A 23,620-nucleotide genomic window follows, 5' to 3' on the forward strand; every position below is an offset into this window, starting at 1 on the left:
AATCTTCTGAACTAATAAATCCAAAGAAAGATATTCAAGCTTTTATTAATAAAAACTCTAAAAAAAGATTAACAGAAGAACAAATTAAATTACTAGACAGGCAAATTACATTGAAAGACATCCAAGAACAAATTAATACATTTAAACAAAACAAAGCACCCGGTAATGACGGCATTATTCCAGAAATCTACAGAATTTTACCTACTAAAGCACTAACATTGTTACATTCAGTCTTCAATACCATATAAAATAAAAATACCATCCCTCCGTCGGGGAAATATACATTTATTTCTAATATTCTAAAGCCTGAAAAAGACCCTACAAAATGTAATTCATATAGACCTATATCATTATTAAACACGGACTATAAAATGTTTATGTCTATATATGTAAAGAGGCTTAAAAATTTTCTTCCTTAGTGGACAAGGACCAAACAAGTTTCATAATAAATAGATCATATGATAACATTAAAAGAATAATAACCTTAACTGAATCAGTTAAAAACTTAAAAAATAACATAACTATAGTTAGTTTAGATATAAATTGTGCTTCTGACACAGTTAATTGGGATTACCTATTTATTCTTCTACAGGAACTCAACTTTTCAAATTTTATAACTCTTATTACCCATTTATATAACTGATCTCAAGCTTATGTTAGAATTGGTTCTAATATTTCTCAGTTTATACCTATTACTAAAGGGACTAAACAAGGATGTCAATTATTCCGTCTTTTATTTACTTTATTTATGGAGCCTTGTGCAAATTTGATTAGAGATAATAGTAATATTAATGAGAGTCTTATAAAGCTTCAAAGATCCAAATGTTTGCAGATGACACATACTGATTACATTGGGTGGTAAGAATCCAACATTACAGGAATTATTTAATGATGCAGATTATTTCCAAAAAAACTCAGGTCTTAAATTTAATCATAATAAAACACAAATTTTATATGGTTCAAAAAAAATTTATATTCAAAATGAATTTGAAAAATATATACTGCAGTCCCAACAAATAAAATATTTAGGTATAATTATTACTAATATAAAAGAAATCCAAAAACTGAACTTCGATAAAAGTATAACAGAGATAGATAACTTAATATTCAAATGGTCTAAAATAAAATTCTCAACAGAGATAGATAACTTAATACTCATATGGTCTAAAATAAAATTCTCAACAGAGGAGAAATTATAAAGATGATATTACTACCAAAACTTTTATACATAATTCAATCTATTTATATTCCTCCACCTTATTCAATAATCAAAAAGTTTAATACTATGATTAAAAAAATGCCTCTGGTACCCAATTAAACCCAGGATCTCTTTATCATATCATATGTACAGTTGGGAAAATGGAGGTATTGCATTACAAAATTTAGAAATATATTCAATTTCTTCAGTAACTAAAACAATTTCATATCTTATAGATAGCAAATATTCAGCAAAATGCAAATATATTATTCTATCCTTATCTCAAAACTTACATAACAATAATGACTTCTTTAAGCTAAATTTAGTAAATAAAACATTCATACGGAAGCTAAAGGAATTCTTTTCTTTCTGTCCTGCCCAAAATTTTAAATCAAATTATATAATGATAATCTTAAAATCCTTTAAAAATTTTATCCTCAGATTTAAATTATATGAAAGTTGGTTATTCCTCATTTTCCCCATAGCATATACACAGGGGGATCATTTTCTTCACAAATTTTTATAAAATATCAGTATTCAAACAAAAACATCTGATTTCTTGGCATCAAATGTTGAAAAACAATGAATTGCAATCCATTAGTACTTTAATGGAAGAGAATGACCTTGATTCATCACTATGGCTTGACTTACAAGAAGCTAGAAATTATATCAAAATTAAACTTGATTTAATACCTCATTCATCTAAAAATGTAATTCCCAAATTCAGTCAGTATTTGATCGTTTTTACTCAACAGAACAATTCAATTAAAATTAGACGGTCACAAATACATAAAGTTATTAAATCAGACTTGAATATATTCCCAGATAATTATTGGAAACTTTTCTCTGACATTAATAATTGTAACCCTTCAGATACAGATAAATTAAATGTTCTTCAGTCAGCTAGTAAAACTACTCCATCACTTAAATGGAGAATATTTACTTGGAGATTTTTAAATAGATCATTCATCACTCCACATAGCATAAATAAGATGTTTAAAGAAAATATACTTTGTTGGAGATGTATGAAGGTACAGAATGCTGACTGGGCACAAATATTTTATGACTGTTTACACATGAAAAAAAATTGGGAAGATATTAATTTCTTACAAGCAATATTCACTGATAACGTTTTACTTACTAAATCATTAGTTTTATTTAGCTCTCCAATTCCATATTGTGTAAAATCAAGCAAATACTCACTTCTTTGGTCTATGCTGTCCATTGCCAGGAAAGAAATTAACAAAAATTGGAACTCTTCACAAATTCCCTCTTTTCAAATTTTTAAAGATCTCCTCTTGGAAGTATCCAAGTTAGAATTGATGACAATCAAATCTAGATCTTCAAGGAATATAGCAATATATAACAAATGGATGAATATAAATGATTTATTAGAAATTTAATAATTTGAAGGTATTAATCAGCTCTTTTTTTTTTCTTTTAACTTGTATTAGGTGTTTATAGTATAGTGATCATCATTGTACATAATTCATTTTATCTTTTATATTAGTGTCTTTTGTTTATTATCTACTTCATCATAAAATATGTTCAGTTCTCTCATAATAATTGTATGTTTCAGAAATGACTTTAATAAAATTTATTTAAAAAAAAAATATTTTGAACCACAAAATGATTGTGAAGGGACAACCTCTGTTTTCTCCTCGGGTTTCTGATTCAGATTCTGAGAAAAGTATGGCATCTGACAGTCCTTTTGAAGGATTCTCTTTCTATGAAACTTTCTAGACTGAATCATTTGTTTACGTGGGAACATACTGACATTCCATTGTCTTTGAAGAAGTATGAGTAATTGCAACTTGATTTTCCTGAACTTACACGTATTCCTCCTGTTCTTTTAGTACTGGAGGATTTATTTGTGATAGTGTAACTTGTATATACTAATCCCAGATCAAACCAAGCTGTTATTTCTGTGGTAAACCCATCTGCTGCTACACATCTGGTTAATACCAATCCCTTGCCTTCAGACAAGGATGGGAAACTTTAGATGGATTGGGGTAAAAGTGTATTCTTCTGCAACATTTATTGGAATTCTCAACTATCAAGTTCCTATGTTAAAGTTTATGCTTGCCCCTTTTGAGAACGTAAAGAATATTGTCAACTTTTACTTCCTCTGAGTAAAAGCATCTTTGTGTAACCTGATTGCTTCTGAGTTTCAAGTGGCAACCAACTGTTTAAAATGTGTTTATGATTCTGTTGATGCAACTTCTAGGACTGCATTCTCAAAACCTTCCTGATGACGTCAAAACTAAAAACTTGAATTCTCAGTTAGAGAGAGAGACTTAGTTTTTGGACGATCTGCTACAGAGAGCTATAAAATGTGATTAGAATAGTAAGCTGATTCAAGGAATTTCTCAGCCTTCCTTCTCCAAGTTTGTTGAGGGGTTTTACCTTTGTCAAAAAATAAAATAAGCACACACAACAAGCTGCTGGTAAGCAAACATTTAAAACAACAATGGCAGGGGAGATTCCACAAAGAAAGGAGGACCCCCCCCCCAGAACAAAGGACAGCCTAATAAGTCTGAATGACTATCTACAAGACTTCCCACCTAGGCAAATACTTAACCCTTCCCTACAGTTTGAACTGCCATTTCTCTGTATGGCAATAGATAGCTTCTGACAGATGGGTTGTAAAATTTATCCATCAAGGTTTCAAATGGCAGTGGGAGTCTCTCCCTCCTTTTCAAAGGATCCCCCCTCATCCACTAGAGGAAACTCCTCTTTTTTCTCCTAACATTCAGCCTCTGTTGACTCAGGGGTATGTGACAGAAGTGGTCCCTCTTCCTCAGTTATGAGAAGGATTTTATTCAAGAATGAGTCTGGTGCCAGAGATTCTTGGAGACCAGTTCTAGACTTTTCCTTTTTGAACTTGTTACTGCTTATTCCTCATTTGAATTTTCTGGTGCCTTAGATTTAAAACATGCATATAATCACATTCCTATAGATTAGCATTTCAGATGTTTAAGGTTTTCTGTCTCTGGATCACATTATCAATTCTCTGCATTATCCTTTGGTCTAGCCACTGCTTTAAGGGTATTCACAACTGTCTAGCTCCTATGATAGCCTACTACAGACTGCAAGGTATTTGCACTTTTCCTTATTTAGATGACTTGCATATTTTTGCAGTCTTTCAAAGTGTCAGGAACCTCTCACTTGGATAAGGGATTTCCTCCCCAGACTAGGGTTCCAAGAGAACATACAACATTCGCCTGGCTCCTTCTCATAGGATTGTTTTCCTGAGATGTCTCCTGTCTAGGAGTTTGCACAGAGGATTAAGACTGTGAGCTGTAGTTCCTTTAGTACAGGATTAGATTCCCTCAGCCCTCACTTGTCCATTGTATGACCTTAAAGTCACTCAAAAAGATATTGATCCTGAGTCACCCCTGCAAAGGGACTAGGCGTCCAGTGGACCTACATGGTTAGCAAATGGGTGCTTTTACTGTCTGCAACTAGACCTATTCCTCACAGATTGGTCCTTCTCACACAGGACAAAGGGTGTTTGATCAATCCCAACCCCAAACAACTGCAATTGACTGCCTGAATGATAGAATCATAATAGCTTTTCTGCACCATTTTTTCTGAAGACATGCAGCGGATATTAAAGGGGGTAAGAAGACTTGTTACTAGAAAATCACATATTATTAAATGGAAAAAAAAAGTTTTCTACTTCGTTCCAAGAAAAGAACCATCACCCTTTCATGGTAAGTGTCTATCTGGCTGTACGTTATTTGTGAGAATATCCTCTGGCCTGTCTTAGTCCTTCATCAAGGTACATTTGTCAGCCATTTCAGCATATCTGTCCATGGATCCCCCTGTTTTAATGCAATCTCATGTGAAAATATTTCTGAAAGGGGTGTTGCATATTAAGCATTCTAGGAAACAGGTGGCTCCTCTTTGGCATCTAAATGTTCTATTAGAAAAACTAACTCTTGATATATTTGAACCAATTCATCACAGTGTCTTCAGGTTCTTAACATGGAAAACAGTATTACTGATTGCTCTGACCTCTGCAAGAAGTGCATCTGAGCTGCAAGCTCTTATGGTGGTTCATCCTTATCTCATTTTCAAGAAAGTTATGGTTTCCTTAGGAATTAATATTTAATTTATGAGTAATGTAGTATGCTAATTTACTTTGAGATAATATATCCATTCCCCCCAGTCTTCTTTCCAGAACTAAAAATAAGCGATGAAGGATACTTCACACCTTGGATGCCCACAGACAGCTACGGTACTATCTAGACAGAACAAAATCTTTTAGGAACTCCTGTGAAGGGAAAAAAAAAGGCAAGCCTGTGTCAAAGCAGACTATTCCCAAATGGCTGATTCATGCTATTACCTTTTGTTATATCTACCACAATTTCAGGCAGGGTCAATGCTCATTCTTCCAAGACCTTGGCTTCATCTGTGGCTTTCTGGAAAGGGTAATCTACCCATATAGCTAAGGCTACTGCAGCAGTGATCAATATCATGAACATAATACAATTGTGTATGTAATTTACCACAACAGTAAATGTTCAAATGATCACTGCTGTAGTAGCTGCCCTTCCCTACATCCCCCTTATTTTTGTATGTTTTGCTCTCAGGGTGAGGACTTCTAGTTTTAGTTTCCTGTTATTCACCTTTTCAGGGCTCTATCCTTCCTCAGTCAGTTGGCATGAAAGTTCTGAAGGGCTTGGTACCCAAACTACTCTTTCTTCTATTCTGCCCAAGATGAATAATGGTTTGGGCATGTAGAAGGTGCCCTTGAAGCTTTGGCAGTTGGCCGGCTACTGTATCCTGTGTAGGATATAACCCTTATATCTGAGCTTACTACAGCAGTGATAATTCAGATATCTACTGTTATAGTAAATTTACTTACACAACCGTACTTTCTCCACTGTTGTGTGACCACAAAGTTGGTATATTTAAATGTGTGGGGGTGATGCAAGGGGATTTGCCCCTTTCAAAAACAAATTTTCTTTGAATTTTGCTGAAAGTGCTTTCAGCTAAATATTTCTGGTTAATCTGCAGTTGACTGAGTTGCTGTCATTCTATCAAAATAAATCCGTTTTAGATAGGGTCCAAGTTTTATTTTTTTTCCCTACCTTAATATTTTACTTTTTATGTAATTTAGATTTGGGCTTGCAGAGTCATTTACATTGTGCTAGGGCAGGGCATTCTGCCATTATGTATCTGTGTTTTGAGAGTACTATATGTGAACTTCTAGTCAAGTTTTCATGGAGTACCAGAGTGGGTTTGGGGAATTTTAGAATGATGTGCCAAGGAAGTAGGTAAACTTGTGATGATGTGCAAATAAAGTTTTGATGAAAACCAAAGTGAAAAATACATTCACAAAGGAATCGGATACATTTCTGTGTGTGTGTGTGTGTGTGTGTGTGTGTGTGTGTGTGTGTGTGTGTGTGTGTGTGTGTGTGTGTGTATGTGTATATGGAAGAATTCATATATATGGATCTACGGAAGTTAAATCGAAACCTCAGTAGATAGGCAACCTAAATGTCAACAAAAAAGTTTGACAAAAAAGATAGCGGACCAGTGTGCATGCTCAGAAACATATTCTTGGAGCATGTAATATAACAGCAATGTTTGTTTTTTTTCTGGGGGGGGCAAGATCCACCTGTGCCCCCCCCAATACCCTGCTATATACCAACTGCAAGACTGCACAATACCAGGAAAAAGGTGTATTCCCCAACCCCAGTATTATAGTGATCTCTCACCGATGTCAACAGCTTTCCTACTGAACAAATGAAACAGGCATGAAAGCTGTTGACGTTACCACCAGTTGACCAATTTACCTGGACATACACACACATATAAGTAATAAAAAAGACTTTATATATATATATATATATATATATATATATATATATATACACATACACACACATATATATACACATACACACACATATATATACACATACACACACACATATATACATACACACACACATATATATATATATATATATATATATATATATATATATATATACACATATACACACACACATACACACACACACATCTACATATACACACACACACAGATATATATATATAGATAGATAGATAGATATAGATATATGTGTGTGTTACAAAGCTGACTTACAAAAACATTGACATTCACATTATCGAGACCATAAAAACATACTGTTTAGCAGGAGGGCAAGCCCCCTGCATGGCACATTACATAAATTAACTCTGAGATCGCACTATAGCTGTGAAAGGACAAAAACCCCAATCTCCTCGGTACCACAATCTCATGCAAACACTTACTGCCACTGTTTGATGTCGAGGGCTTTCAATTCTTCATCCCATCAAGCTTACAGCACTTTGATGTTCCTGTCCTGATGAAATGAACATCAACTTTCTGATCAGTTGATGTTTTGAAGAACAATAAACAGATGTATAGATATTATTATATCATAATTGGTTGACAACACAAATGAGAGAACAAAAATGAGCGACTGCACATATATGACATACAAAATGAGTGAATCACAAAACATTGACAACTCCTCTCCCACTGTAAGTAAACTCTAGCTACAAAACCAAGATCAAGCATTGTCTGAATAGTGATACTGTTAGGTAAAACAGTTTTTATTAACATAAAGCATGGGACTGGGGATAGGGGGTAGTGTTAGGGTTACGGCTAGCACACATAAATATGGGTGGATAGGGGGACAAAGCTCCCCTTGTACCACTTTACTTACATGTGCTAACCCTAACTCTAGCCCTACACATTGGGTTACTAAAAACCCTTTCCCTAACTGTACCACTACAAAGGAAAAAAGGACACAGAACACACACACACACACACACACACACACACACGTGACACCAAACAGGCAAAACACTAAATTTATTCCCTTATCCTAACCTATCACTAACCTTAAATCACAAACACTCACACATACACATTATCCATTATAATGCAATTTTACAAATCTTCACAACCACCACCTTTTCTTTCCAGTTTCCTGCACATTCCTACATATCTTCCCTATATAAAACTTGATTTCAAGAATATGTGATTCACACAATTGTGCAGTGAAACACTTGTTCTATCGCTCACAAATGAGCTGTCAGTCACTTAAATGATAACTATGTGTATATATAAAATGCATTCAAAATTCTGATGCATCAAAACATGAACCACAAAAGAATGAAAGAAAAGGGTCAGCTCCCTGTGTTTTCTCCTGTCTACCTGATGAATCTGGGCATCTTGGGACAATGCAGCAATTGCCTCATGTAATCAGACAACCATCTCCTCCTACCACCCAACACTACAACCTGTGAGAGATGCACTTATACAGCCAAACTGGATGCAAAGCTTTCTTCACCTAAGACTGGACTAGACAGTGAAGAGCAGAAGGTAAACATTTGCACCACACACACTCATCTAAGTGTTCCTCAAAACCTACACCACCAAAACACACACATAGCAACACAAAATACACACCTACATTCGCGGAGGCTCTCCATAAAAATCTGCTCAAGCAACAGAGACCTCCAAAGCAGAAATGCATGCAACCTCCACCCCCAACACAACCCAAATGACACACAGCCCACAAACTCAGTGTGCCACTCAACCACAGCACATAAGGCATAACAACGTACCCAACACTCTAGTCATAGGTGACTCTATAGTCAGGCACACTGATGTTCCACTCACCAGGCTAAACAAGGAGAAAGTTACTGTCAGCTGCCTGTCGGGTGCCAGGATCCACCACATAACACATGCACTCAGGTCACTCCATAACAAGTACAAATATGACTCTGTCATTGTCCATATTGGTGTGAATGACCTGAGATGTACCTCACTGGACTACATGAAAAGAGACATGGAGGAGCTCTCTGATCTTGTAGCCCAGGCAGGTATAACCCTAGCCCTGAGTAGCATCCTGCCATCACCCAGAATAATACCACAGTACAAGGACAAAATGATTGACTTCAACAATTGGCTAAGCTTCTGGTGTCATTCTAAGGGGATCCAGTATCTGTCTGCCTGGGATGACATGATCGACAGACCACGATGCTTTGCCAGAGATGGCCTGAACCTGTTGCCCTTGGGATTCCAGATACTGGCTAAGGCTCTTGCCACCCCTATAAGTGCCTTTTTTAGGCAAGGTTCAAATGACAAATTCACCACCATAACAGGTACAAGCAAGCAAAATCTGAGGGTAATGCTACTCAATGCTAGAAGTCTAAACCTCAAAATGCATTCACTTGAGGCACTCCTTAAAATGGAGAATATCGACATCTGTGCAGTGACAGAGACCTGGTTCAAGGCTCCAGGAAGCACCCCTGCATTACCAAGCTATAAGTCATACCACACCTTTCAGCCACCTAACCTGGACCAAAACACTAAAGGTGGAGGTGTGTCCATATTCATTAAGGATATCCACACCTCCAGGCTAGTTGCTCAGCATAATGCATCCGAGATTATCCAAGTGCAATTAACTCTGGGCAAGACTGGAATCCAAATTATAACTTGCTACAGATCCCCCACCATGCCCCAGGATTCCCACTCCTCATTTCTTGATACACTGGAAAATATTAGGGTACATCCCAACACCCTAATAATGGGCGATTTCAACTAACCCACCATTAACTGGGAAAACTACTCCTGTACCAACTCTTTTGCTCAACGTTTTCTGGAATTCACAAATTCCAATGCCTTGGATCAACTTATCCACACCCCCACCAGGTGCAGCAATATCCTAGACCTGGTCATTATCAACATGGGCGACCGATGTTCCATTCATCGTTGGTCAGATCCGACCACAAGCTAATCAGCCTAGACATCAACATCCCCCCCCCCCCATTAAGGAAACCACCATAAAAAAATTCTTCAAAGCCAACTTTATCTTAAGACAGAAGTGGCAAACTTCACGACACCCATGCAGACGGACAATAGAGGTATGACTGATGAATCCTACACCAATGCACTTTATAAGCACTTACACAAGTGCATGGATCGTGCTATCCCTAACAGAACCAAGATGCTGTCCTCCAAAAAAAGGAAGCCAATCTGGTGGTCCCCTGCCATAAACAAACTCTACAACAGAAGAAAGAAACTGTTGCAAAACAAAAGAGTAAAATCCCATGACTGGAAGAACTCCCTGGTCAGCCTCAGTAAGAAGCCGAGATCCCCCATAAAATCCTCCAAAGCTAGTTATGAAAACAAAATCACCACAGATTCTAAAGACAACCACAAAGCATTCTATAGCTATATCAAGAATCTCAATGGCAACACTCAGATCTGCTCGGAGTTACAGCACAATGGCACTAAATATACAGAACCAACTGATATTGACAACATCCTGGCAGATAGGTTCAGTGCTAACTTTACCCCCCCTCACACCCAAAAGGGCCCCTCTCTATACTGGAAGAATGCAAAGTTCCTGTAATCACAGCTGCACAGGTAAAAAACACACTCTCCAAAACCAAGAACACAGCATCCATGGGACCTGACAACATCCCAGGCTGCGTTCTACATGAACTACAGAATGAACTGGCACCCCACCTAAGCACCATGTTCAATCATAGCCTCACCTCAGGCTTTGTGCCCACTGAATGACGCACAGCAACAGTAATCCCACTCCACAAAGGGGGAGCCATCACAGACCCCAGGAACTACCGCCCCATTAGCCTAATGAGCTTGGTCTGCAAGGCCATGGAATGCATCATCATGGAACTTATAAACAAAGACATTGGTAATCCCCAAACTCTGGACCCCACCCAGTTCAGGTTTGTAAAAGGCAGATCATGTCTCCTAAAGCTGATGGACTTCTTTGAAGTAGTCACCAAAGCCGTAGACGAGGGTAAAGTGGTTCACACAGCCTATCTAGATCTTGCCAAGACTTTTGACACCATCCTCCACTCTGGAATTATAGATAAACTCACTAAACTAGGTATAAATCCCTATGTCACAAGATGGGTTGCCAACTGACTCACTGACAGAACCCACACTGTGAAAGTAGCAGACTCCAAATCTGACTTCAGACCAGTGACAAGTGGAGTACCACAGAGTTCAGTCCTGGGTCCTCTCCTGTTTGGTATCTACTTTTCTGAAGTACAGGCTAACACAGAAGGTCTTTGGCTAATGAAGTTTGCAGATGACTGTTCACTAGGAGCCATAATTGAAACTCCTAACGATGTGGACATCCTACAAAAGGGTCTCACTGAGACAGATGCCTGGTGTCAAAGCAATGGCCTCAAGCTCAGTGCCAAAAAGTGCATTGTCATCCCCTTTGGTAAAATCTCTGTACCCATGAGCTACCACATAGGTGGTAGTCTACTTTACACCGAAAGTGTGATAAGAGACCTTGGGACACAGGTGGACAGTAGTCTCTCCTTTGATAATCAGATCGCCACAGTAGTCAGGAAATCCTTCTACGTGGCACACCTCATCACAAAAGGTTTCTCATCCAGGAAAAAAGAGGTCATTGTTCCCCTCTACTCGTCACTCATCAGACCCACTATAGAGTACAATGCCCCTTTTGGTATGTACCTCACAAGACGTCTACAACTGGAAAGGCCGCAGAAATACCTCAAAAAGAGGGTTACTGGCCTCAAACAGATGCCCTATGCAGACAGTCTCAAAAAACTCCAGCTTTACTCTGTCGCATATCACCTACTTAGAGGCGATCTCTGCCTAACATACAAAGCTATGTCAAACCCAGAGCTGTTGGACATGCTCCACTTAAAGAAATCCCAATCCCTCCAAGCTACACGCTCTAGGGACCTAAACCTTGTCACCACAATAAACAGAACATGCTGGAGGGATAGATTCCTGTCCCAGAGACTTCCCATACTCTGGAACAAACTACCTATTTATATCAAACAAAGTTCCTCATTAGCACTCTTCAAGAAAAATCTTGATGATTGGATGGGAAATAGGAAATTCACCCTGGGGATCATCTCTGTGGCTCTGCTCGACAAAGGCACAGGAAAATAATTTTCTTTGGTGGCGAAAGCCAGGGTACCTTTTTGGCTAGGCTTGTATAGGCCATAGGGCCAAAAACCTAGTACCTACCTATGAACCTATAAGAAAATCAAAACACTACAAAGATGTTCTATGCGGGAGGGAGGCACTGCTACTTATATATGCCATCTCCAAGATCGTACTTTAGTGGGGAAAGCAGAAAAATAAACAGTTCCCACTATGCCGCGATCTCATGCAACATTCTACTAGTATTTTTAGTACCAAAAAAGCTGGCAGCAGATGGAGCTGACCTTGTGTTTCAGTGTTCTGTGCAACACTATACAGCCATTGAAAATTGCAGATTGTGGATATTTTCAAATACATCATATATATATATATATATATATATATATATATATATATATATACACACACACACACACACACACACACACACACACGTGTGTGTGTGCATGCACTCACTTCTATGTATATACACAGATACACACACATAGCCCTAAATAAAACCATTAATGCAAACTAACATCAAGGTTCAGTATATCAGCAGCAAACCGCTGACTTTCAAAGTACACCTTGAAAGTACAAAACACACTGAACAAGTGCTTTGCATGTGGCAAGCTTCACTGCACCCCGCACACCCCCGTAACTATAAAGTTACTAATAGAGATTGCACAACAGTGAAGAAAATGAGAAATTCAGCTTCAGAAACATGACACTCATGGTCACGCCAGACAGGCCACTGTTTGCCTAATGTGTAAGATGAGGCCCAGGGCTCATTAAGAACGAATAACGGGTAAAGTACTGTGAAACTATCAAGTCATTAAATATTTTACTTCCGGATACAGCAGGGACTACAATGAGAACACATTTCCTTGAACAGTGGCTACAGTACGTGATGAGAAACAACTGTGAATGTGGAGAATGTCTCACTATAGCTTGGTGCACTCATATGCATGTTCAACAGCTGCAACATGGAAAAGGCATCTACCGCTTTAAAGGACAATTATGTGGTGGTTTCATTCTATTTTTTGACCAAATTAAAGGGTGGAAATGGGATTATAAGAGAGTATTTAAAATGGGAGCAGGAGGCAGAGAGAAGGACAAAAGAGGTGATACTGAGAAAAGAACAGGATGGAGGAGTGGAATGAAGGCTAACCTTTTGTGGGACAGGTGCCCATTTCTTACACATAAATATTTAAATATTTCTAGAAGGAAGGTTAAGGGAGTTAAGGTAGGTAGCAGGGGTGCACAAACAAACAAACAAACAGAAGAAAGACAAGACTAATAGGAGAGTGCAGTGGGGAAGGGGGACATCAGACAAGCAAAGGGATAACAATGATAACTAGGAGGACTGGACAACAAACAAGGGAAGGCATAGACACAAAGTGTGGGTGACCATTGGGATCGAGTATATGGTGAGTTTAGGGAGCACTATCACACTACCTGCATAGGACCCAGTGGGAGTTCAGACCCCATATTATGAAGGGGTAAGGTCACAATCCAGGTAGGGTGGATTGTAGCAAAAGATACGTTTTTTTTTTAACCAACTGAAAAAAACGTCATGTTCAGATCCAAAATGTCTTACCCTTACTTTGGTAAGCCTTTTATTGCCTGTACAGATGCATCAAAATTAGTGATAGGAGTGATATTTTCTTAATAAGTAGATGAAAAACATCAAGTCTGCTATGTTAGAAGTAAGTTAAGTAGAGTGGAGATGAAGTATTCCACCATGAGCAAGAGTGCATTGTCATTAAATTAGAACTCACCTCAATACAAAATTTACCTTTTAGTTTGTAGTGACACAGTAGTCACTAATTGTGCACCCCTACGATGGCTACACAAACAAAAGGATGATCTTTGTCCCTACAATTCATCAACTTTACAGGCATGCATAGGCCAGGTCATAAGAACTCCAGTACAAAATGTAAAAGAAAGACTATCTAACAAGGCTACTAGGTAAAAATAAAAATTAATAGAGTCTAAAAACAGGTAAGAACTTTCACCCCAAAACAGCAGTACCTCAGACCATATAAATCAACACTTTAAACATACTTAATTACAGCAACAGCAGCATTCAGTTACAATCATTACCTTAACAGGTCAAGTGATTTAAGTACTGGTTTTACAGAAACAGTATCATTCAAACCTAAACCTGTTAGTTCCAAATTCCATTTTAATTCTGTACATTCAGTTCAAGTTGCACCATCACCTCCTCTTGAACCAAAATACAACAGTTGCAATACAAAAAACTTAAGTGTGTTTATTCTCAAAAAGATTCACGTACTTAGCTAAATCATTAGATGGTTTATTCTACCTTATATCCTGTTGTTCAAGAATACATTCTCTGAAAGAACGATTTGTAAGATAAACAGATGGTACAAGCAGCTAAATAAACTATTAGCATAAAACCTGAAATTATTATAACGGCCAGTATCAGGGTGCACAAACAAAAAAGTAGGTAAAATAAATTTACAGACACTACAACCATTACAAGGAAATGTGCCAGTTTGCGCAGAGATTTTATTCCTATGTTTATGGACTCTGTAGCATAAATGACACTTGATGAACTTATTCTTGAAGGAAAACCTAGGCTTCTCACCTAAAGTCTTCTTAAACTCTTTATTCACCATCAAGATGGAACAATTCCTTTTCACTAGAATTAGTCAGAAGAACCCTCCGGGTGTCATTACCGTTATGAGTGACACAATTCACAACATCCCCTGTACCTTTTGGATCAGAAAAAATGGTTTAGCAGTAGTATCTCTATTTAATAAAATGTCAGTAATAGTACTGTCAGTCTCTGAATAGCCTCTCTGCATATCATTAAAAACTTTTTAGAAAAGAGTTTCATCATCATAATTCAAATTGGCACCTCTAATAAACTGGTCTTTCAATACACTCCTATAAACATGGTGAGAATACATACTGGATCTGTGTAAAACAGTGTTTCTCCTGCAGGGCTTTTTATAAAGAGTAGTATTAATACAACCTTGATTATCCTTAAATACAAAGACATCAAAAAAACTCAATCAATATGTCAGAGTACTTAACAGTAAGTTTTAAAAAAGATGTAGTGCTATGTAAAAAGCACTATGTAAAAATCAGTAAAGACTTCATATATTAGTAAACCACTCCTATATAAAGCAAATAAATGCACTTTAACTCTCTTAATTAATTCATTAGCCTGAAACTTATGCAACTCAATAGAAGTTACACTCCGAGATAACATTGTTTATCTGATGCAAATAAAAATCCTTATCCACCACAGTTATAGCACCATCTTTGTCAGCTGGCTGAATTTCAATAGAAGTACGTCCATGTAACTTGTTTAAAATTGCTGATTCATTAGAACTGATATTTAAAAAGTTTGTTTTATGTTTTGGGGACAAAACATCATACACAGCATGTTTACACGATTTCAGAACAGCTTTCATAAAAGGGTGTAAAGTGCGTGTAAAAGTACTAGGTTTCTTAAAAGAAAGAGTGGCAGGAAACATTGCCTTAACAGTCACGCTCCTTAGAAACAGCTTGAGATCAATAAGTACATCAACAACATTGGATCTAGTCACTGGAATGTATGGCAAACCTTTGTTCAAAACACAGTTTATCTGGAGTCAAGAAAAATGAATAAATATTATAAACTAAACTATCGGCATCCTGCTGCCTATATTCTTCTGTGCAGGAGTTCATGCCTTTCTGTGACCTCTCCCTCCTTGACTCAGAAACCAACACTGTCTCAGCATTTCTTCCGATCGCATTAGCTCAAGTAAAGGGGGAAATGTGAAGGAGAAGCAGCTAAAGTATGACTCTCAATCAAAACATCCAGTTCCACTGAAACCTCAGGGACAAGTGCATTCACTGGTTCCTCTTGAGAGCCTGTTTGTGCTCCCTGTATCATTGGAATCAATTCCATTCATTGTCTTAGGACAGGAAAAGATATGCCTCTTGCAAAAGTCAGACATGTCTCATTGTAACTTCCTATATTTAGCTGCTTACAACCTGGCTTCATATGCAGCAGCATTATCAAGGATAGTATCAAACCTTTGTTTAATAGGCTCTATAATACAACCAGATGCAACAGCATTCTGTAGGGCATTTATCTCAGAGAAGCTTCAGTAGGTTTAAAGAACTCAATCAGAAGCCTCACATAATTAAAACTTCGGTCTAAATTCAGAGACTGCCATTGTTTCAGCAAATCTGGAATGTATTACCATATGTAGGCATTTTAAGAATACAAGTCCTCTCAGGATGACCTTAAACTATAAACATGCCTCTAAATGAACCCACTGCCACTCTAACCTCTTCTATTTATAAAGTTTATTTTCCAGGTCTTTCAAATTATTAAAGAGTCTATTCATATTAGGTACATCAATGTTTATACTAGAAGCCAGGATTGATTTTTTTCAAGCCGAATTTCCTGTGGTTCCTACATTGTATGGACTCTCTAAGATTCATAAGAGCTTACACAAGCCTCCTATGAGACTGAATGTTTCTGGTTGCGGCTGGTTAACTGAGCCACTTTCTATTTATGTTGAAAAGTTGCTACAACCATGTTTAGACACTGTTAAAATGGTTTTAAGAGATACTAAACATGTTGCTTCTAGTTTATATGATTGGTATAACTCCTGTTTGTTTCTTACACTGGATGCGAATTCTTTGTTCACTGATACTCAGTGATTTGAGGATAGATAGTGTCACAGTTTTTATCACATTATACTGAATATTCAAATAGCAAAATTAATTTAATTTGTTTGCTTTTTGATTTAATTTTAGAGAATAATGTATTCCTGTTTAATGAAAAAAGTTACTTACAGAAAAGTGGTGTTGACATGGGCACTGTTTGTGCTAATAGTTATGTAAATATGGTTTTGGTAATCTCTTTTTTAATTTCTCCAAATCTTTTGGGTTTCTAACACGATGAAGGGAATGGACCCCATTCCTAAGTCAAAGTACGATTAATGTTCATGAAATTAGTATTGTTTCACTCTTTGATGTCAGCCAGTAGTGCTCTTCACAGCACCCACAATGTGTCCAATAAAGACTCCTTCTGCAATTTGTATGGAGTTACATGTATTCGTAACATATCTAAATATGATTGTAGACTCTTTTTTTATAAGATCCTGTTGCTCCTACTACTATTGGAACTATCTGGGCATCTTTCTTCCACATTGCTTTTGTTTCATCCTGATATTTTATGACTGTCTCTCTCACTACGCAGGACACTGTAGTCAATGGATGTGGCAATTTCAATGATCAGTGCTACTTTTGTCTTCTTTTCCTGCACCACTATATCTGGTTTTCTAGCATCTATCTTTTGAACTGTTGGTAATGGATGACCCCATGTGATGTAGACTTCATCATTTTCTATTATGCTTTGTTTGTGGCTCATATTTCCAGTGTTCTTCAGCCACTTCAATACCATAATGTTTGCACAATCCCCAGTGCAACAGTCTCGCCACATTATTATACCTTTCAGTATACAGTCCTCCTGCCATTAGTATGTCGCAACCAGCAACGAGGTGGGCAACTGTTTCCAATTCTGTTTTACAAAACCTACATTGGTCTTTCTCCCACATTCAATGGACTTTGTAAACCAATGTGTACGTAGCCCACTATCTTGGGCTACCGATATTAACCTTTCATCTCTTGGTTTAAATTCACCTCTCCTTAACCATTCCTGCGTTTGTTCCTGATCAACATGAGGTTCTTCCATAAGTTTTCTATACGTGCAGCTATATTTATGCTTTTTCCACATTTCTTGCCTTCTCATCTGGTCCTTCACCTTTTATTCTTTCTTTTGTTTTTTGGCACATTCAGTTGCTGCCTGATTTTTATCTACTTGTAGTTATATTTCCATTCCTGCTTGACGCCAATATGCTTCTGCTAGCCCAAGCAGGGAAGTCATTTTAGATTTATTCTCCTCATGTTTCAAAACTTTCACTACGTTTGGGTCTTGTGAGGTCGGCAAATATGTGTGGAGTCCCATGACTGCAGATCTATACATGTAACCAATTTCAAAGAGGCCCATCCCTCCTTTAGACCAGGGAATATATAATGTTGGTATACACTGATTTTTATACATCATTTGGTGAGCGTAAAGCATCCTTCTTGTTTTCCTATCTAATCTGTCGAGCACTTTTTGGGGCCAGTCAGTCACTCCAAAACTGTAAATTGGGACAGGAAGAGCAAATCGGTTTATAGCTTGAATTTTGTTCCTAGATGTCAATGCTGTTTTCAGGATTCATTTAAGTCTACTAAAGTAATCCTTACTAAGTTTTATTCACATTTGTTTATGTTTTATTGTTGATCCTTCATCATTTCCCAAATATTTATACATTCCCTCTTGTCAAAGTTATTTTATATCACATTCTTGTCCCAAACTGATGTTTTCTTGGTGCTGCAGCTTTCCTGCTTTAAAGGTTGTTTTTGCACATTTATCAAGACCAAGTGACATTCTTATATCATCTGAAAAAGTTTTGACAACCTGCAGTTGTGCTTTCAGTTCCTCATCTGATGAGTTATACAGTTTCAAATCATCAACAGACAAAATGAGACGTCTTTGCACTTTGTGGTTTTCTGGGAGCCAAATTATAGCCATGACCTAAGGTGTTAAGTAGACAGCTTAATGGATTAAGGGCAAAACAGAAGAGCAGCGGTGACAGAGAGTCACCCTGGAATATCCCCTTTGGATTTTTATCCCTGGAATAGTAAGTTGTCCTTTATGATGGCTTAATTGCAAAATGGTCTGCCACTGTTTTCATGGTCACTGTAATGTAGTCTTATCAGTGTAGGGTGTATCTTATACATTTTTAAACACTCTTTTTATCCATGAATGTGAGATACTATAAAATGCTTTTTTATAGCCAATCCATGCTATACTTAAATTCTTCCCCTTTTTACAGTTCTCTAATATGACTTTATTTAACAACAAATGATCCTTTGTTCTGTATGACTTTCTTTTATTTGAATTTTCTTCTAAATGACTATAAACTCTGTTGGCATCATTTCCAGTGTATAGCTTATACAATGTCGGAAGGCAAACTATCGGTCTATAATTTTTAGGGTAGCTTGCAGGTTCACTCTCAAGTAGGAGCATTGTTTTTCCTGTTGTTAGCCAGGTTGGTGTCTGTTCGGGGTGCACATATAAATAATTCTTACTCATGGCTAAATCTTCATGCAAAAATGTTAATACTTTTAATCAGAAGTTAGGTAGTGCATGTGGGCCTGGGGTTTTCCAGTTAGAGGCTTTTCTTAACTTTGTTTCAATCTCTCTGGTTGTTACTTAATTTCATTTCATATGCTGCACCTTTAAAGTTCTTATTCTTTCCTTTACTTCTAGCCATTTAGCATCTTTATTATGTTTTACAGGATCTTCATAGATACTTCTCCAAAAATGTATCTTTCTTCTTTTTTGGTGGTCTTTCAGTTCCTTTTACCTTATTTCCCAATTCTCTATAAAACCTTTTGGGTCATCAATAAATTGCTTATTTTGTACTTTTCCTTTATATTTGTCTACGTATCTTCTAAGTTTTTCAGCAAGCGCTGAGATTTTTAATTTATTATTTGCAATAGTGCATGATAGATCCTGATGTGTTCTAATATTGCACATTGCTTTTATCCAGTCTATCTTTCTGAGTATTTTTGTTGCTCTGTTCCCTCTTCTATACTCTTCTAATAATGACACTTCTTGTCTTAGCTGGTTTATGGTTTTCTCTATTTGATACTTCCATGATGGTATTCGATTTGTCCCCTTTCTTTCCCTCACTACCCTGTGTTCTTGTGGTAGAACTTTATCAGTTATTAATTTAGCTGAACAGTAATATATCCTATTTACTTTTGTTGTATTGCATGAATCTCTATGGACAGTCCTAATTACTGTGTTCATTTGTTTTATCAGACTTCTGACTTTTTGGGTTTTACTGACCTTCTGCAGTCTACTTCTTTCATTGATCTGACCCACTAAGTCTGCTTCTCTCTGTGAATACCAATCCCTACTTCTTACACTTCAGGCCAGGTTTCTTGTGGTGTAAGTGTACTATTTTGGATTTGTCTGAAGGGAAGCTCAGCTGCCATCTTTCTGCCGACTTGCTGCTCTTTAAAAACTTTACATCCTCCTCCTCAGTCACACCTAATTTTCTGACCTCCACATCCTGTTGTCTAGTCCTTCAAGTATGTCTAAAATAAGCACACTGAAGAGTACTGGGCACAGAAGTGGCTGCTGTGGTACCCCACTAGTACCTTTACATATTCCTAGCAATGTAGCAACCACAGTCTTGTGCGTCCTGCCCTCTGATAATGTCTCTGCATGGTTCCACGGTCTTGGTCATATCTTGCTGACAGTTGTCCTAGCAACTGCATGTGTTTGACACAGACAAAAGCTTTTCTGAACTCCTGGTAGAGCAGATTTACTAATACTCCACTGCTGATTCTCTTGTAACCTAGTCAAACTGAATTAAGTTCCACTGGTGGATATTTCTGGCTATGGAGCCATATTGGTTATTGCAGTTGAGATTGCTTTCTCTTGGGAATTTCTCCTTGACTTTCTTGGGTCTACCATTAGGCTAACTGATCTGTAAATTACTAGCCTTCTGCTCCCCCATCATTATCATCATCAATCCCCTTTTTCCCATTTTCTACATGTGATCAGGGTGCCATGTCAACTGTCTCCATCTCTCTCTCTTCAATGCCACTCTACTGCCTTCTTCAACACTAATGCCCAACTGCTGCAGGTCTTCTCTCACGTAATCCATCCAACTCTTTGCTGAAGCCCTTGTTTCCTCTTGCCTTCTTCCTGTCTGTCTCAAATCTTTTTCACCAGTTTGTCTTCTGTTTTTCTGAACTTGAGCCCAGATCACCGTAATCTGTTCTCTTTGACCTTCTCTGCAACTGGAGTTACTTTGGCTTCTGCTGCTAAGCCCTCATTTCTTCGTCTACCCCACAGTGTGCACCCTACCACCTGTCTCAGTCACTTTATCTCCATCACCTCTAGCATCCTCATCTGCTCTGCCTTTACTGCCCAAGTTTCAGTACCATACAGTAGTACTGGTCTCACCATTGTTTTGTACATCTTACTTTTCAGGTTACTTGGCATTTTGGTGTTATATACTACACCTGACCCTCTGTAACAGTTGGCTGCAGACCATGTGATTCTAGCTTTGACCTCCTCATTCAGACTTCCCTTCTCCTCAACCAACCCTTCCAGATACTTGAAGCTGTTAACCTGTTCCACTATTTTCCCTTTGATCTCAAATCTCAGCTTCTTTTGAACTCCATGTGTTGCCATTGCAACAAACCTCTGTAAATTCCATTCCATGTGCCTTAAGTTTTGCATTCCATTTCCCTATCCTTTGCTGAAGTTCTTGCTCAAAGTCTGCCTGTAATGCCACATTGTCTGTATACAGAAACTTTGTTAATCTTTCCCTTCCTACCTGTTTGCTAATGTAGTCCATGTATGAATAGCAGTGGGCCCACAGCTGAACCCTGGTGCATACCCACTCCCACTGAGAACCCCTCTGTGAGATCAAACGCTGTTCGTACTTTAGTCATTGGGTCCTTCTACATAGCTTGCACTAACACTGCCAATGTTTTTGGGGCTTCAAACCAGTGTAGGAGTAACCAGCTCAGCTTTCTTGGGACCTTATCCTATGCTTTCTCAAAGTCTAAGAAGGCCCAGTTGGACTCTTTCCTTATCTCTAGCTTCTTCTGAACTATCTGTCTCACTACAAACATTGGGTAAGTTGTGCTGCATCCTGATCTGAACCTAAACCGCTCATCTCCCATCTTATTTTCTATTACTCTGCATATCTGTTTATCACCTTCCCCAGAACATTCATGCAATGTGTACAGGGGTTTGATACCTCTGTACTACCCACAGTTGTGAGTGTCCCCTTTGTTCTTGAACACTGACATTAGTACATTTATTCGCCAGTCATCTGGGATACGCCTTTCTCTCCACACTGCTATTAGTACCCTCAGGAGACAGTTCTCTCTATCTCGACTAGCATCTTTATCATATCTGCTGTGATCTCATCTGAGCCTGCTGCTTTCCATATTTTCTTTAGTGTTGTTCTTACTTATGCTGTGGTGGGCTCCTCCTTTTCTCTCATCATAGGCTGTGTCTGGAGCAGTACAGCTTTTGTGGGATATTCTTCCTTGAGAAGATGCTAAAGTTACTCTTTCCATCTGCCTTTGATGTCCTGTGGACTGGTGAGAAGGTTATTACTGGCATCTCTTATGACGGGTGTGTAATTATCTTCTTTATCTTTCTGTCTTTGCCTTGCAACCTGATAGAGTTTCTTTGTCCCATCTACTGATTTACTTTCCAGAAGCTGGTAGAGTGCCTGTGATGCCTTGTTCTTTAGTGAAGCTTTGTTCTTTGCTACCGCAATTGCTTTCTTAGCCTCTTTTTTAGCCAACCAGTAACCCTTCCTAGCCTGGTCCAGCTTTTTTATCTCCCACTTTTTCTTGCACACCTTTCTTTTGATAACTTCCTGGAATTCTGCATCCTACCATAAACTTTTCTTATGTACCTTATTTCCCTACCAGGCTTGGCCACATATCTCTTCTGTAGTCCTCACACATGCTATTTTGAGGCACAGCCATTCTTCAACTCCACCTATTTACTCTTCCTCTTGAGGGGTTAGGGCCCTGAGTAATTCCTTGAACTATTGTGCTTTCTCTCCAGTCAACTTCCAGGTCTTCAGCTTGATCTCTGTTGACCTTACAGTCTTCGCTGACCATTGCTTGCAGCTGATTGTGGCAACCAGTGGTTTATGCTTTAGGCCAACTGTTTCACTGGGGATGACTTTGCAATCACAGATTCTACATCAGTGCCCTTTCCTTACTAGGAAAAAGTCTACCTGAGTTGACTCTAACACCTCGGATCAGACAGGGAAGCTTATGCTCCGAGAGTCATCCAGCTTCAATGTACTCGAGTTGGTAAACTCAAAGAAAGTCTCAGAGCTGAAGATACAATGATCTTTGGATCTGATGCAGATGGTCCCAGAAGACTCTGATCCAAGGTATCCAAAACCACTAGTCGAATTGCAGAAGGAGCCGAGACCAAAGATGTAGAACTATGGAGGGCTTCCTGACCCTGGAGGAGTACGAGCCTGAAGAACTCCCATCTGAATCTGCACAGAGAGAAACTTCCTCATCATTCTATCCACATCATCTTTGGTCAGACTTCTGGAGGAACGAGACAATGAGGCCACAGAGGGAGACCCGGAATGCCGGCGAGGCTCTAAAAAATGGATATGGGACCCGAGAGGGTACTAGATCAATGGAGAAAGAATATCTGGTCTTAGGTAGAAGCTTCAGATTTGATAATTCAGCATCCAAGGAAGCAGATTTCATGTCTGATGCTGGCTTTGGTGAAGGAGCAGTTTTTGGATCCAACTTATTATGTTTCTTCCTTGGAGGCTCCACCATCAGATCTGAGGAAGGGTGGTGGAGCC

Source organism: Protopterus annectens, chromosome 6.part1, assembly GCF_019279795.1.
Source record: "Protopterus annectens isolate FY-2018-M chromosome 6.part1, PAN1.0, whole genome shotgun sequence".
Taxonomy (NCBI): domain Eukaryota; kingdom Metazoa; phylum Chordata; order Ceratodontiformes; family Protopteridae; genus Protopterus; species Protopterus annectens.